The sequence below is a fragment of the Fukomys damarensis genome, unplaced genomic scaffold, assembly GCF_012274545.1.
Source record: "Fukomys damarensis isolate Sample0158 unplaced genomic scaffold, DMR_v1.0_HiC HiC_scaffold_4, whole genome shotgun sequence".
Classification (NCBI taxonomy): domain Eukaryota; kingdom Metazoa; phylum Chordata; class Mammalia; order Rodentia; family Bathyergidae; genus Fukomys; species Fukomys damarensis.
Window position 1 is genome coordinate 46,970,803 of NW_022900916.1, and position 16,703 is coordinate 46,987,505.

The window sequence follows — 16,703 nt, forward strand, 5'->3', positions numbered from 1 at the left end:
AAAAAAAAAAAAAAAAAAAAAAAAAAAGGCTGAGTATGTAATTCAGGGGTAGAGTTAAATCATCAATACCAGAAGAAAATAAATTAGAGTGAAAATCCCAGATCATTTCCATCTTGTTTCCAACAAATTTTCTTTCTATTTTCAAAAATAGTAGGCCAATTTTCCTACATATAAAGAGATAAAATTCATTTTTCTCTGTCACTCAACTATGAAATGTGCTAACCAGTCACTTTTTCATCTGGTTTTCATTGTGTCACCTTAGGGACAAGTCGGGGGCAAAAGGATCTTACACAATTATATTTATTATTATTTATAATCATCCAAAATGTACATGTATACTTTAGATAAAATTATTAAAACTAATAATAAAAACACAAGTTGATAGCTCTTTATATATGTATTTACCATTTTTGAAATTTCAACTACTAATTTTAGTTCCAGGGTATCACTTTAATGACAGGAGAGAAATTAATATGGAAGAGAATAAAGAAAGACGCAATTAGACCCAACAGAATTAGGAGGATAAACTGAAAAGCCTCATGTGAATAAATTGAAAATGTTCTGTGTTTACTTAAAAACATGTCAGTAACAGCCAATCATTCTTTGTGCCGCTAAGAAAAGAATAATGCTTTCAAAGTTTAAAGCTAATATTTGAAAATCCTGTTGTTTGTAAATTAATGATTTGTAAGATAAATAGAGAAAAATTGATTTTGTTTTTAGATTAGATGAGAATCCTAAAAGCCTATCAATGAGGAATATTTCTGCAAATGTTAGACATTTCTATGCAGTTTATTTCTTATATGGCTTTATTCTTATTCAGAACTTCTTAGGATGAATCAAATAAATAAAATTAATGACTGTCTTAAATTTGTTTTAAATCTGTTTTTTGTGTTAGAAAGACTTAAAACATACAAATACTTTTATTTTGTGAAATTTACTGTGCTATTGCAACTTCATCTTTCTAAGGGGGAAAAAATAGTCCTGCTGTTATATAGGACAGAAGCTGCAAATAAACTGAAGTGATGGTAATTCCCCACAGAGCAAGTATTTCAATAGTAAACTTTAACAGCATGATTGAAAAAGAGTGAACTAGTCCATTAAATTTCTTTTATTACTGTAAAATCTTTCACTCCAAGAAGAAGTAGTTGCCACCATTCCCCACACAGTGCTGCAGTTTTATTTAACTAATTCCCTCCTCCTCACTGGGAAAAATCATGAACTTCAGTTTGATTACATAGAGTTACTTAAAGTAAAAATCAGTTAAACTATTCACAGTCTACAAATAATGCATCTAATAATCCTTCTCCTACTGTGAAATACATGATCCATTTCTGTAAACTACATTCAAAAATGTCTCTATTTTATTACAATTCTATTTTACACTTTGTTTTGTTTTGTTTTTTGAGGCAAGGTCTCACTGCATAGTTCAGGCTAGTCTTGAACTTTGTAGCCCAGGATTGTCTTAAACTTACTAGTACTGGGATTACAGGCCTGTTCCACCACACACAGCTATTTTAAACATTTCTGAAATTGAGTTGTCTGCTACTTTATAATTAATTTCAGCATTCTTTAAATATTTAAGCTATAGATATTTAGTCAGATATTTATGCTGCAAATATCTTTATTGTCTTTTCAATCTTAATATTGTTTTCTTGTTTAAATGTAGCTCTTATTTTCAGAGAAGTCAAAATTATCAGTCTTTTTTGTATTGTTTTTGTCTTTCATTAGATATATTTTCACCAGTATTATGCACCATTTTATATTCTTATTTATAATTTTTTTCTTTTTTTGGTACCGGGAATCAAACTCGGGTCCCTGCACTTGCAAAGCAAGTACCAGAACCACTGAGCTAAATCTCTGGCCCTTATAATTATTAATTAAGTATCTTATTTAAATTTCCTTGTAGAAGTAACCCAATTCAGTACAATGTTATGTGAATATCTGTTTTTACAGATTTTGGAGGAGGTTCAAAGTGAATCATCCAGTAATTAGGCTGTTGATGATGACTTGAATCTTATAAGCCAAATAAGTTAACAATGTATGAAAGATAGGACAGATAGAAATATTGATATGGGGGGAAAATGTAACTCTCAGTCTGTTAGATGTCAGACTCACTGAGTTTGTATTCCCCAAAATCAAAGAATTAATTTGAAGGAACAACAAACATTAAGAGTACGAAAATCTATTGGAGAATAAGAATGGAGATTAGGAATTGGGGAATACGAATAGCTCCTGAGACACAGAAGGGGCCCTGAATATGAGGTTACCAATGATCCCTCTTCTTAGCTTCATAGAGCAAAGTTATTATTCTGGTAATACATGACCATTTTGTATCATTTTGACTAGTCAAGTATTTATTTATATTACTGTTTTTCTTCATCCTAATCAAGGTCTTCATTCTGTACTTGTCTATCTATCATAATATTATAGACAGCTAAACTAGGTAGAAATATAATAGGCAGTCACACAGAAGTAGGACCTGGAGGAAGTCAGTGCAGAAAATGAGAAAACATCAAAAACTGGTTAGAGTCACATTTGAAGAAGATTAAAATCACAATGACCGGATTTACATGCTTCCCTTAGGAAGCTTGAAAGGATTTGTACCACCTTTTAGATAAATAAATCATTATCTCATTAGGAGTGGGCTATCCTCTCCCACCCAGTAAGACTAAGACTACTAAGACTAAGTCTATTAAAACTAAAACTAGGAGCTGGGGCAGTTTGGTGGCCTGCGTTGCAAGCGCAAGGACCTGAGTTCAATCCTGGCACCAAAAAAAAAAAAAAAAGAACAATCTAAAACTAAAGGCAAGACTAAGACTATAGATTATCAAGCAAGATTAATGATGTCATCTATAAGTGGTTATATTTGCAGTCTTACTGGTTGATTTTTTTATTGGTTGATTTTAATTTGAACCACCTCTCATGACTTTGATCTTTAAATCTTTCTCAAAGAAGTGAGTACAGTGAGACTGTGTCACACACACAAAAACAATTTTTACCATGGCATCTCACTATCTCACTTAAAAGCCTTTATAGCAGAGCTTTATCTCTTTTTTTTTTCTTATTGGGTATATCGGTCCATTTTAGGTATACAGTACAGTTACATTCATCATTGGGATCTTGTACCTTTACATGGCAGGTCTTGGTTCTCATTTTCCCCATACTCCTGCCCTCCCTTCACCCCCTCCTCCTTCCCCTATTTACAAAATAAGGGAAAAGAAAATAATATCCGAAAATGAAAAAAACTGAAATGAAGTTTTTGTATATACAGCTTTATCATTTTAATCATGAGAATCTAAAGAATTTATGGAGACGTGACAAAGAATTGAGACTTTCAGAACAATAATGATACCAACAGATTCAGTTTCCTTCAAAATTGCTTCTATTTTGACAACAAAAAGACCATCAAGAAAGAACAAAATTAAGCAATTTGGCTGATATTTGGGCATATGTTGAAAGCTTTGTTTCAAACTGTCAGCCAATTTATACACCATCCAAATACATGACAATTAACAAACAATTTGTATCGTTTTGTGGATATTGAATCTTTTGGCAATTTATGCCAAGTAAACTTTCCAAATATGGTATAAAAATATATGCCCTAATAGATGCAAAGACATTTCACATCTTGAATTTAAAAATGTACCCTGAAACTCAGTCACCAGATCATTATTCATGTGCTAATAAACCATATGAATTTATGAACAGACTTGTTGCACCTATTTCAAAAAGTAACTGAAATGTCACTTTCGACAATTGGTTCACTAGTTACCCATTGGTGTTACTTTTGCTAAAAGAATAATAGTTGACCAGCACAGGAGCTATTCACAAGAACAAAGCAGAGATTCCTGAAAAAATGTTGCAAGTTCACAATAGAGAAATGTATATAGAGTGCATTCATTGGATTTCGGAAAGACATAACATTGGTGCCCTATATGGCAAAAAACAAGTAGTATTGATACTGTCAACATTACCCTATAATGATAAGATTGATACTGAGGCCAGTATGGAGGAGGCTGGAGACAGGAGGTCCTGGGAGTTCCAGGTCAGCCTGTACTACATGGTGATTTCAAGGCTAGCTCGCACTACATGATGAGAAGTTATGCAGCAACCATGATGTCGTTTGAAACACAAAGCATTGTCCATAAATAGTTTCATGGTTTACAAAGAAAATAGTGTGCATAAAATATTATGGAGAAATGTTCTTAGAGGATTGGAACTGGAATTGATAAATGGTCAATTACAGCAGAGAAAGAACAGTATGTATTTGCCCAAAGAACTCCTCAAAAGAATTCTGGAGCAGACTGGTGAAAAGACAGGTGAAGCCTCATGAGAACATCATAAGAAAAAAGGAAAACCAGTATGTCCTACCAAAGAAGACAGAAAAACAAGGCAACTGTGTTATCAAAGTAAATGATACTTGTGTGTGAAACATGCTTTTCGCATGTGTGAAAATTGCCTTAGGTGTGATATTTGAACTAAAGGCTATTTTTGTGATAGGGTTTTGTTTATGTTTTCATTGTAGCTCACATAGGAACTTATTTCTTTAAACAGTTGATGTGGAAAATGTTAATGTTTATTCTAAACACTCTTTACATCTTTGATATTTTATTTTCCTGTTAATGGCATTATATAATATAATGGGAAACTCCTGACAAAAGAGGAAGAGGAGAGCTGATAGGTATGGCCTGCCAAACAGGAACAGAAAGCTAAACACATGTTTTTTCTGTGTGGAATTTGTATGGAACATGCTGTCTACATGTGTGAAGACTGCCTCGGGTGTGATAATTGAAGCAAAGGTTATTTCTGTGGTAGAATTTTATTTGTATTTTCATTGTAGTTCATATAAGAATATATTTCTGTGGTTATTTTTTAGATCTTATAAGCAGGTAAAACAGTTGATGTTTAAAATGTTGATGCTGTTCTACACAATCATTATATATGAAAAATTTAATATTTTATTGTCCTGTTAAGAAAACATTGTTCAGTGTAATAAAACTCATAAAATTAAAATTAATAATTCATCAATAGAAACAGTCCTAAAAAATAAATGTGGGCATTACATACCCCCACAATGCATGTGATATGCAGTATACAAGAAATATACTTATTTTGCCTGAAATCCAAAAGATCTTTGGTAACAACTTTGAGAGCCTGTACCCTAATTAAATGGAAAATTTAGAAGAAATTGGTAGATTTCTAGATACATATGAACTACCAAACTGAACCAAGAAGTTATAAAAACACTGAATGATCCAATTTCAGTAAATGAAATTGAAGAAATAATAATATCACCAACTAAAAAAACCCAGGTCTTGATGGATTCACTGCTGAATCTACAACAGCCTTAGAGATGATCTAATGCCAGTAATTTTCAAAATTTTAATGAAATGGAAAAGGGTAGCAATACTCCTAGTCATTCCTGCAAGCAAGCATTAACTGATGTCAAAAGAAGAAAAGGACCTAACAAAAAACAAAACTACAGGCCAATCTCTTAAATGAACATAGATGCAAAACTATTCAGGAAGATTCTGGAAAAAGCATGCAACAAATCACCAAAAAATGATACACCCAGTAGGATTCATTTTAGGGATACAGGAGTAGTTTAATATACACAAATAAATGTACACAAATCAATAAACACAATGTACAAAAATAAATAAATGTAATACACCACATAAACAGAAGCAAGAACAAAAATCTCATGATCATCTCAATAGACGTAGAAAAAAAGCACTTGGCAAAGTCCAACATAATACAAAATCCAAAATATGTATAGGTCTTTGTCTCAATGTGATAAAAGCCATCTATGACCAATGGCCTACATCATATTAAGTGAAGAGCAGCTGAAGACTTTTCTTCTAAGAAAGGAACAAGAGAAAGATATCCACTTTTGTTTGACACAGCAGTTAGACAAGAAAAACAAATAAGAAGAATATGGAGAGGAAAGGAAGAAGCTGTCATTATTTGGTGATGACATGATCCTCTAAATGGACAACCCCAAAAACTCCAACATAAGACTCCTAGAATTAATAACCAAATTCAGCAACATAGCAAAATAAAAGGTACACGCTCAAATATCAATAGCCTTACTTTACATCAATGATAAACTCAGAGAGAAATAAAAGGAATAATACCTTTTACAGTAGCATCAAGAAAAATGGAAAGCTTAGGAATTAACCTAAGGAAGTGAAAGACTTCTAGAATGAAAACTACCATACTCTGAAAAATGAGATGGGAAAGAACATCCGTAAATGGAAAGATATCTCCTGTTCCTGGATAGAGAGAAGCAATATAGTCAAAACGGCCATATTCCAGAACTATTACAACGCAGTAATGCAATCCTAATGAAAATATCAATACCCTTCCTTACAGAACTAGAGAAAGAGAACCCAAACTTCACATGGAATCAAAATAATAAAAACAATTCTGGGCAACAAAGGCAAGGTGGGGAAGCAACAAAATCATGGATTGGAAATTATATTGCAAAGCTTTTGTTAAAAGAGCATGTTATTGCCAAAAAATACAGACGTGTGGATCAAGGGAACAGAACAGAGGATGCAGAAACAGCTCCAGTCGTACTCAGCTATCTTTTCTTTGACACAGGGGCCAAATGCTATCACTAGAGGAAAGAGATCATCTTAATTCTGGAAAACTCTTTCTCCATATGCTGCAGATTAAATCTTGATTCATCTCACTAATACACAAAAGTCATCTCACTATACATAGAACTAAAATAAAAATGTTTCAAATATTAAAATTAAATATTGAATTAAATATTAATATCAAATACCAAAAAAAGAAAAACTATCTGTTGAAAGACGAAAGAGGTAAAACTCTTGAAGACATAAGTATAGGCAAAAACTTTGAACAGAACCTTGTTTGCACAAGAAATGATATCAAGAATCAATAAATGAGATTACATTAAATTAAAAAGATTTGGTTCAGCAAAGGAAGCCAACAGAATGAGACAATATACAGAATGGGGAAAAAATTGCCAGCTACTTCTCAAAGGACTAATATCTACAATATATAAAGAACTTAAAAAAAAAAGGTCCTTCAATTTAAAGACCCAGTCACAAAATGGGCACCTGATGTGAATAGATACTTCTCAGAGGAAGTATAGATGGACAATAATTACATGAAAAAAATGTTCAGCATTGTTTGCCGTTTGGGAAATATAAATTTAAAAATTACTGAAATTTTATATCACTCCAGGAAGAATGATTATCTTCAAGAAATCAACTAATAAATGCTGGAGAAGCTGCCAGAAAAAGGAAGCCTTCCTCACTGTTAGTGTGAGGGTAAACCGCACAACCGCTATGAGAACTAGTATGGAGATTCCTCAAAAAACTAAAAATAGATATTCAATTTGAGCCAGCTATTCCTTTTCTAGATAACTTCCCCAGAGTGAAAGGCATCACATTACAGTGATACAGGAGTGCGCATGTCGAGAGCAGCCTAACTGACAACAAATAAATCTTGGAAGCAGCCTCTATGTCCCTCACCAGATGAATGAATAAAAAATTATGTGGTATTTTTAGACAATAGAGTACTATTGCTCCATGAAGGAAACCAAACTTGAGTCATTTATGGGAAAATTGACACCTTGAGACCATAATATTAAGTGAAATAAATCAGGCAAACAAGCTTAAATATTGCATGGTTTCTCGTATGTAAAAATTTTTTATATGTAAATAAAGAATAAAATAAAAGACAGAAAATAGAAAAAGTTATTGTTATCCAACCTAGACATTATATATAAACGTGAACCTTGATACAGTTATAGGTTTATAGCTATATTGGTATATGTGTTTTAAATGGGTTTCTGTCTGTTAGTCCAGCCGTTAATCTTTGTTTATGAAAATTAACTTTACAAAGACTTAAAAATAAATAAATGTGATGCTGGCAAAAAATAAGATATGTTATATACATATACCTTCTCTCCACAATGAATGTCATTCTTATATATTGCAACTATGCATGAATAACGATTTAAACATCTAATAGAATGAATATACCAGATGTGTCATTGGTAGGGGTCTAAATTTTAGGGACCAGACTGGGGTGGGGATCAGAATACTCAGAGCAGTCTTGTCTGGGATCCCTGCCACCTGGTTACATCAATTGGGTGGGAAGTAGGCATGTGCTGAAACTGACAGCATTGACATGTGTGCAGTCTCTGGCCTGCGAAGAACGTGCATACACTTGAAAACAAGTGTCTCTCACCCAAATATATCCCATTAGAAATTTTTTACACATTTCTGGGTGTTTATTTTCCCCTGTCAATTCTGTCTTCTGATTTCATTCTATTGTCTTTCATTAATTGTCTTACTTCTATCATCTTTATTTTTATATTCCTGTAGCATGTTTTTCCTTCCTTCCTTCCTTCCTTCCTTCCTTCCTTCCTTTCTTTTTTTTTTTTTTTAATTGGCAACTGAATCCAGGGCTTTTACATTGATCCACATCTCCTGCCCTTTTTTAAATTTCATTTTTATTTTGAGATAGGGTGTCACAGTCACTGAGTTGCACATTTTAGGCTCAAAGTTGTGAACCTTCTGCCTCATCCTTTCAATGTTGGGACTATAGGCACATGCCTCCATGTCTCCATGCCTGGTTCAATTTTTTCATTTTTTAAATTAATTTTACTCTCAATACTTTTAACTTTAGTTCATTCTGTAATTTTTTTTACTTCTTTAACGTAGTCACTGGTGGTGTGATTATTGTTTTTCAGTTGATTGCAACTGTATTTCTATATATAGTTTGTTTTATGATGTGTTTGTTACTGTTATTACTTTTCTTAACTCAGAGTAGAGCTATAGATCCAGCACAGCACCTCATGCACTTTGGACTGGTGGTTTACTACTGAGCAGCGTTCACAGCACAGTGGAGAGAAACTGCACCTTACTCTCATTCAAACCTTGGAAATACTTCAACATTAAAAAGAGGAGAGCTAAAAAGGCCTCATCTGACAACTGGACCCCAAGTAGTCCAAGTTAGGCAAGTTCCAAACTCCTTCTTATGGAGACTTCCCCTTAGCAGCAGCAGAAAGAAAGAAATTGCACAATTCTTACACAAATAGAATCTATTCAGGACCTCAGTATAGGTCACAGCCTTACCATTGTAGGCAGCACATTGTAGACAAGACTAAACTATTAACCCCAGAAAGTGTACCTCAAATATTTTGCTATCCCCAACACAACTACATGAGCTACCAGAAGCACCTCCCTTTGCCATGACCTACAGAGAAAGTGGGTACCTCAGGCTCTGTCACAGTACCACAGGGTCAAATCTCATCATTCTCTGGCAGAGAAGTCACAGGGAAACTACACTAGCAAGTCCAGTGGAATTAAATTCAACATTACATAAAAATTGAAATACAAGAAATGTGAAAAAATAAGCTAAAATGACTGACTCAAAAAATATCAGATTTGCCCATTGATTTTAAAGAATTGAAGTGTGTTAAAGACTGGACAAAGTATTCAAAAGAATGATGTTAAAATGATCGATAAACTAAAAGAGAATACATATAAATAACTGGATGCATTCAAGAAGACAATGTAAGATATGAAAGAACATTTCTGCACAGAGATAGAAATACTGAAAAAGAACTAAGAACCAAAAAGAAATCTTAAAAATTAAAAGCTCAATATGTGAATTATGGCCTCACAAAAAATAAAACATTCAACCTCACTAACATACTAGACAAGGTGGATACATTATCACATTCAGAGATAGTGATACCAACAACAAAAACAAAATCAGAATATACAAGCCTCAGGTGACATAAATAAAAGACCAAACTTGTAAATTATTATTTAAAAAAGAGCAGAGATACAAATTAAACCTATAGAAAGCCCATTAAATAAAATAACAGCAGACATTTTTCCAAATGTTGGAAAAGATATGGGTATCTAAATTCAGGGTATACTGAGAGCCCTACATAGATATGATCAGAAAACAACTTCTTCATGCTTTATACAGCTAGATTCCCAAATAAGCTGAACAAAGAAAGATTATTAAAAGCTGCAAGAAGAGAATTCTCAAGTCATTTATTAAGGCAAACCCATCAGAGTAAGGCAGATTTTTCAGCAGAACTCTAAATGCCAGGTGAACATGGTGTGTATATTTCAAGCACTAAAAGTAATAACTGCCAACTTACATTACTATATCTAAAAAGGTATTCTTCAGACTTGGGTGAGGAATAAAGATTTTTTCTAAATAAGCATAAAATAAATGAATTTATGACTATGAAGCCTGCTTTATAGAAGATATGTGGTATAACAGAAAGATACAATGAGCGTTTCCATTTTAGAAACATTTGTTGGAATGAAAGACAGATCACTATCCATCACCCCAGGATCCGTCCCCTTTGCTTCAAATACTCATCCCGTCCTGTCATTACTGCCACTTTCTGAAGCAGATCTGGGAGTCACTGTCATGGGTATCTTCAGTTCACTATTCTGCTTGCCGCATTGTCCTGAGTGAATTCAATACATTCACCCTCCCTGGTCATTTTGATTTTGGGGAAGAGTCAGAAGTCACAGGTGTCAACTCCAATGAACAATGTGGACAAGGACCCAGTAATCGGTTTTACTAGCTTGCCTTTGCCTTTGCCTTTGCGTTGGATGACACTCAACAGCAGCATTCTCTGTATTTTTTAAAAATCATGCTTTGAATGCAAAGATACTTACGAAAGAGGCCTTTTAGACCTGCTTCAGTGGCAGGCACGACAAAATAAGTGTATTGAAGTGAGAGGAATAATTTGAAGGGGATTAATGTCAATGTTTCTGTTACTGTAACTTTTTTTTCAACTTTACAACTACACTTTGCTTACTCCATGTACTTAAAGACTCCCACACACAGGGGGAAAAAAAAGGAAAACAAAATCATGATAGCATAATCTCACTGGAAGAGTAGAAAACTCCATGATAATTAGGAGAAAATCAAACATACTTTCAGCAAAACATCAAACCCCTCAGATGAATAAGAAATAAAGAGAGGAATAGAGTATTCAAAACAGAAGTAAAACAACAAAATAACAGAAATCAGTACATAATTTTCAGTCTTTACCTTAAGTGTAAATTGTATTAATTGTGCAATTAAAAATGCAAACTGGTTGGTTTAAAATCAAAACCCAAAAATCTACTGCCTGAAAGAAACCTATTTTACTGGAAAAAATATACACAGACTGAAACTGAATTATTGGAAAACGATGTTCAAACCAAGATACCATAGCCAGTAGAGTTAGAACAAAACATAGTTTCCCCAACTACATTATGCTGCACCTTGTCCTTTCAAGCATATTTGAATGAATGAATTAAAAAAATGAGTTAAAATTGTAAGTCTTATGTAATCTTGGCATAACATATAATTAGATGGAGCAATATTTCCTTTCTCCAAAAAAGAAAGATTATTTCAGACTCCTGTCCTTGTCCAAAATTTTCCTACCATACTCTACAGTATTTCTAAACACAACAGCTACCTCTCAGAGAATAACCATTCACACCAAACTTCTTGGCAAAGTGCCTTACAAAGTAATAAGTAGACAGATAAATAGTAGTGATGATGATGATAATAGAAGCATTAATATACCAGGAAGTTTAATATTCATTCAGTCATCTTTAATATCCCTATTATAAAATAGCTGAAATTGTTATCCTTGTTGTGCAGATGAGAAAAATGAGGAGCAAGGCACTAAATTACTTTTCCAAGACCACATATCTATCAAGTGACACAGCAGCACTCCAAAAAGGCAATTTAGTCCCACACTTAACACATGTCTGACAGCCTATTGTCTCTGGCAAACATCTTTTATGCACATATATAGTTATACATATTAATGTATTGTAATTTCTTCATATTGCCTTCCCTTTTGGTAATACAGTTTATTAAGTATCTCTCTAAATAAAGATGTTAGAAATAAAACCAATCACTATTCCTAGGCTAAATATTTTGTCTCAAATGGCAAATAAGAAATGTGACTCACCCTAACTCCCTGTCAGCAGTTAGGCCCCAAGACCATAGGAGGCAGGCAACTTTATATTCACATTATGTCTATTTTTACATTTTAGGAAATTACACTCATAGAAGAAAAGAAAAGCACACAAATTCATTAATGCATGGGAAAGCTTCAACTAAATCTAAGATTGACCTAATGCTAGGGCCATTGTCATCTTCTACTAGACTTTTCTCTGAGTGCTATGCGTCTTTTATGTTAGATATTCAAAAATGCTATTTCCCCCAAGGGGATGGTGCTGTTGGCAAGGCAGGTACATTTTCTGTAACATATTCCATGAAATCAACATCTGACTGACTCATTTTGGTTCTGCTGTCTCAGCTGTTGCACGTAAATAACAATTATAAAAAGATTTGAAATGAAAAGGATGCCCTTTCCTATGGGCCCCATTTGTTCATTCCCAGCTCCATAAAGGGAATGTTTCACAGACATTCATCTGTGTAGATGTCTAAGGTATAGGCCGTAAACTCTAAAATCATTGACATCCTTTTCGAAAAGGAAAATCTTTTCAAGGAGGGAGTGGTTTTGAGTGTTTCATTGACAAGTTCATGCAGTAATATAACAGGCATTTACCACTGCCAGTTTTGGAAATTAAATGAGTTACAGAAGCTGAACAGTGGTCATGGAAAAAAAACCATGACATATAAACCTAACTTATCATATTACCAACAATGATACATTTCCATTTCATTATTCTGGTTAATTTCTTTCTTTCTTTTCTTTTCTTTTTTTTGGGGGTTGGGTGGGTACTAGGGATCAAACTCAGGCCTTGAGAGACAGGTGGAGGAACCACTGAACAAAATCCCCAGTCCCCTGGTTAATTTCATATTCCTTGAAAAGCACATTACATTTATAGTAATTCATTGAATGAATTAGAAAAACATGAGATGAATATTAGAAAAGTAAAACAGATGGCCATAAACCAATAGGGAGAGAATACTGAATCACATAAATAGAAGCATTAAAAATATTTTCTGGAGTACCAAAGGGACAATTTGCTGGACAAATCTATAAATGTCCATAGCATTAGGGAAAATAACATGTTATGAGAAATTTTAAACATGCCTTTGTTGCTGGGACAAAGGAAGTTCTTATTTAGCTGGAAAGAAAGTCATTTAAGAGATAATGAATGAAATATTTGTTTCAAAAATACATTGGGCAATGAATGAAAACTGGAGGGATTCAAAGCTTATGTAAATAAACCAATTTGAAAATAACTGCAAATGTCATGGGAACAGTAGTTATTACATTGTCTTATTAACAATACTTGTTAGATTTATCTTGAGTGAATATAAAAATTGAGTAGGGATGACACTTTTGTGAGATACTGAGATAATAGGTTAAATATGGAGATTGAGGAAAGCAATCATCAAAAGTCTAAAGATCTTTTTCTTCCAAATATGGATGGAAATATTCAGTTTCACTTAAATATGTTATCTGGAAAAAGACTGGAGAAGATGACAAGATTAGATTTATATGCATTGAATTTAAATTTGATCATTCCAAAAGACATGAATGTCTAAAGACTCTGAGGAGAAATCTGGCTCGATGTTAAATTTTACATGGTATTCCGTGTAAGTAATAAGTGACATTATTTTCAAGGATTCAGCTGCATTGACATTCACAACATGAATCTAATAAATATCTTTGAAATTTCTAAAAGAGTAATGTATTAACATAAATATGATTTTAAAGAAATTCAATTATAAAACAAATGTAAAACTTTTGACATTTCTGAAGAAACACAGAAGCACATATATTCACATATACATTCACAGAAAAGAGAAACATAATATATTAAAAGTCTTATACAAAATGCATAAATCAAAATTTTAAAACACATTATTCTATTTACAGATAACATTTCAGACTGAATCACAAAACAAAATGAAGCTTTCAGTTGTATGTAAAAATACAAGTAAAAACAAATCATTTCAAAAATTAAAAATAAACAGGGCAGGGATGGGGATTTAGCACAGTGGTTCTGGAGCCTGCCTCACAAGTGCAAGGACCCGAGTTCAATCCTCAGAACCCCCCAAAAAATATATATAATTTAAAAAATAAATGGGGTAAAATGTTTATCAAGAGGAATGAAGGAAGAAGTACAGAAAAGAAGGGAAAGAAGAAAAATGTGGAGAAGGACGGAAAAATAAAAGTGGACGAATGGGACCAAGAGCCATAAAATCAGACCAAAACTTTGAGCAAGGAAAGGACAATGTTCCATGCTAAAGAACGCCATTCATAAAGAAATTTAACTGTTACAAATATGTATGTACCAAATACATAGTAGTACATTCATTGAATAGTAATATGAGAACATACAAAGAGGAAAGTGCAAGAGCTAGAAGGAGGAAATATTTACTCAGGTATCTAAATTCGCAACAACTTTGGATAAGCTAAGGCAAAAATAAGAATAAAGTGGTGAGCCGGGCATGGTGACACACGCCTGTAATCACAGCACCCGGGAGGCTGAGGCAGGAGGATCACTGTGAGTTCGAGACTAGCCTGGGCTACATAGTGAGTTCCAGGTCAGTCTCAACTACATAGAAAGAACTTGTCTCTAAAAACAAACAAACAAACAAACAAACAAACAAATGAATAAGAAATGCTATAATCAGTGATTTAGGTTTATGTGTGTTGTGTACATATTCATATATAAATTGTAACATATGTATGTACGAGTATGTACCTAGACACGTTCTGCATAATCATAAGCAAATATGTTTCAGAGCAAATTTCCTGACAGAACACAAAACATATTAAACTACAAAGGAACTTAGAAATATTAGAAAACAAACAGTAGCAAGTAACTGTTACATTTTCTATTCTTAATATAACAGTGCTAGAAATCTGTAATAATACATACAAAGTGATCACTTATGGTCAAATTTCAATTGCGACTTTAAAAAAATTTGGAACTAACCAGGTGTGATGGTTCCTATAATCCCAAGACTCAGGGAGGTTGAGGCAGGAGGATAGTAAGTTTGAAACCACCCTGTGCAATTTGATGACTTAATGAGACTCTGTCTCAAAAATAAAAAATAAAAAAGAGGGCGAAAGATGTAGTTTAGCATGAAGGTCCAGGGTTCAGCCGCTAGATGGCAAACAAACAAAAACCGTTGGGACAAATAAAATGTAAATAAAACATTCAAGTCATTTAGAAACCAACATTAAAATAAATATTTTATTTTAGAATGTTTGCAGACAAAGCAATGTTGTTAGGGAAACCCATGCCTAATAATGTTGTTAATTGAACATAAACAATAAAATAAATGATTGAAGCATTTATTTCACAAAGTTACTGTAAGAAAAATTATTTTAAAAACAGGAGAAAGTGAGAATTCATATATATTATAACTATATTAATATTCACATATATGTATACATATATACACATATGAATACATAGTATATAGAGTCAGACGAGAAAAAATCAAATATAATTAATACATATATCTAAATTTGTATTTTTACAAAATATAATAATAGTAAGCTAGAAGGTATCACAACTATTGAAATAAAGAAAATTCTTAATTTTTTTTTCAAGACAGGGTCTCACTATTTAGTCCAAGTGGCCTTGAACTCTCATTAATCCTCCTGCCTCAGCCTCCTGATTGCTGGGATTACAGGTTTGTGCCACCACACCAAAATTAAAATGTTTAAAGAAGGAAGATAACTATGTAAAAATAAATGTTTTGGTCAATTTTTTCATAATAAGGTTTTAACTTTTATGAAGAGGATAATGTTTAGAAAAATGTAATTCACCAAAAGTAGTTCCAGGAGGGATTTACAATCTAAACCATTTGATTCTTACTTGAAGAAAACAAAAATTATGTCGTTTCCTCCATAATAATGTGAGATCCAAACATTTTCACAAAATCCAGCCAAATATGTAAGGGCAGGTAAATTTAGTGCCATCTAAATTATTTCAGAACTTCATCTAGAATCTGATTGTCCTATTTTTGTGAAGCAAATATGACGTTGATACCAAAATGTGGCCCACTTGTAAAACAACAAAAAATTACAGTTTTAGTTAAAACTTTCAGTGCAAGATTCCTAACCTAATTATTAACATTGACATCTATAAGTACATTAAATGGAACATATTATAAGAAACAGAATGGCATGTTGTCTTTTACATTAGAAAGAAAACCATATACAATACAAACATATGTGCATACATGCATGCATGTTTCTTTTCATAAATACAAAAGATAGTATTTAATGACAATAAACATTTAAATAGAAGAGAAAGACTGTATGGAGAGGTATGAATGGACTTTTTACCTTATATATTTTTTATATTTGAAATACATAAGTGCATTAGTCTACAATAAATTTTAGCTCTGAACACATTTCATGAGTAAGTAACAATGGTATACACTGCTGAAAATTTAAGCAAGCTGGAGATGAGATGCATGAAATATTTATTGTCAGTGATACATCTGAAGGATTTGTCAATGTATATATTAGACTTTGAGCAGTTCTGCAGTTCTGAAACACATGTAAGAGAATTTTATTAGCAGTGTCTCAAATTTACTTATTTGTTCTTATATAGCACATGCTCACAGATAAGAGAATAAGTATTCAATGGAATACATTTTTGGAAAAAATAAAATATTGAGAATTATTTCATGAGAATAAATCTTCTGGGTACTTTCTCAGGCACTGACAATTACTGCCT

The 16,703-nt window shown here is 32.8% G+C and overlaps 1 long non-coding RNA gene across 1 annotated transcript in view; it reads left to right on the top strand.

Moving 5' to 3' along the window:
- The window catches only part of LOC104860670, an 11,040-nt gene extending 2,126 nt beyond the window's left edge, over positions 1-8,914 (top strand). Inside the window, exon 3 of the long non-coding RNA XR_779761.1 lies at positions 8,810-8,914. This is a non-coding gene — a long non-coding RNA (uncharacterized LOC104860670). The remainder of the gene's footprint in view (positions 1-8,809) is intronic.
- The last annotated feature ends 7,789 nt before the right edge of the window (positions 8,915-16,703 follow it).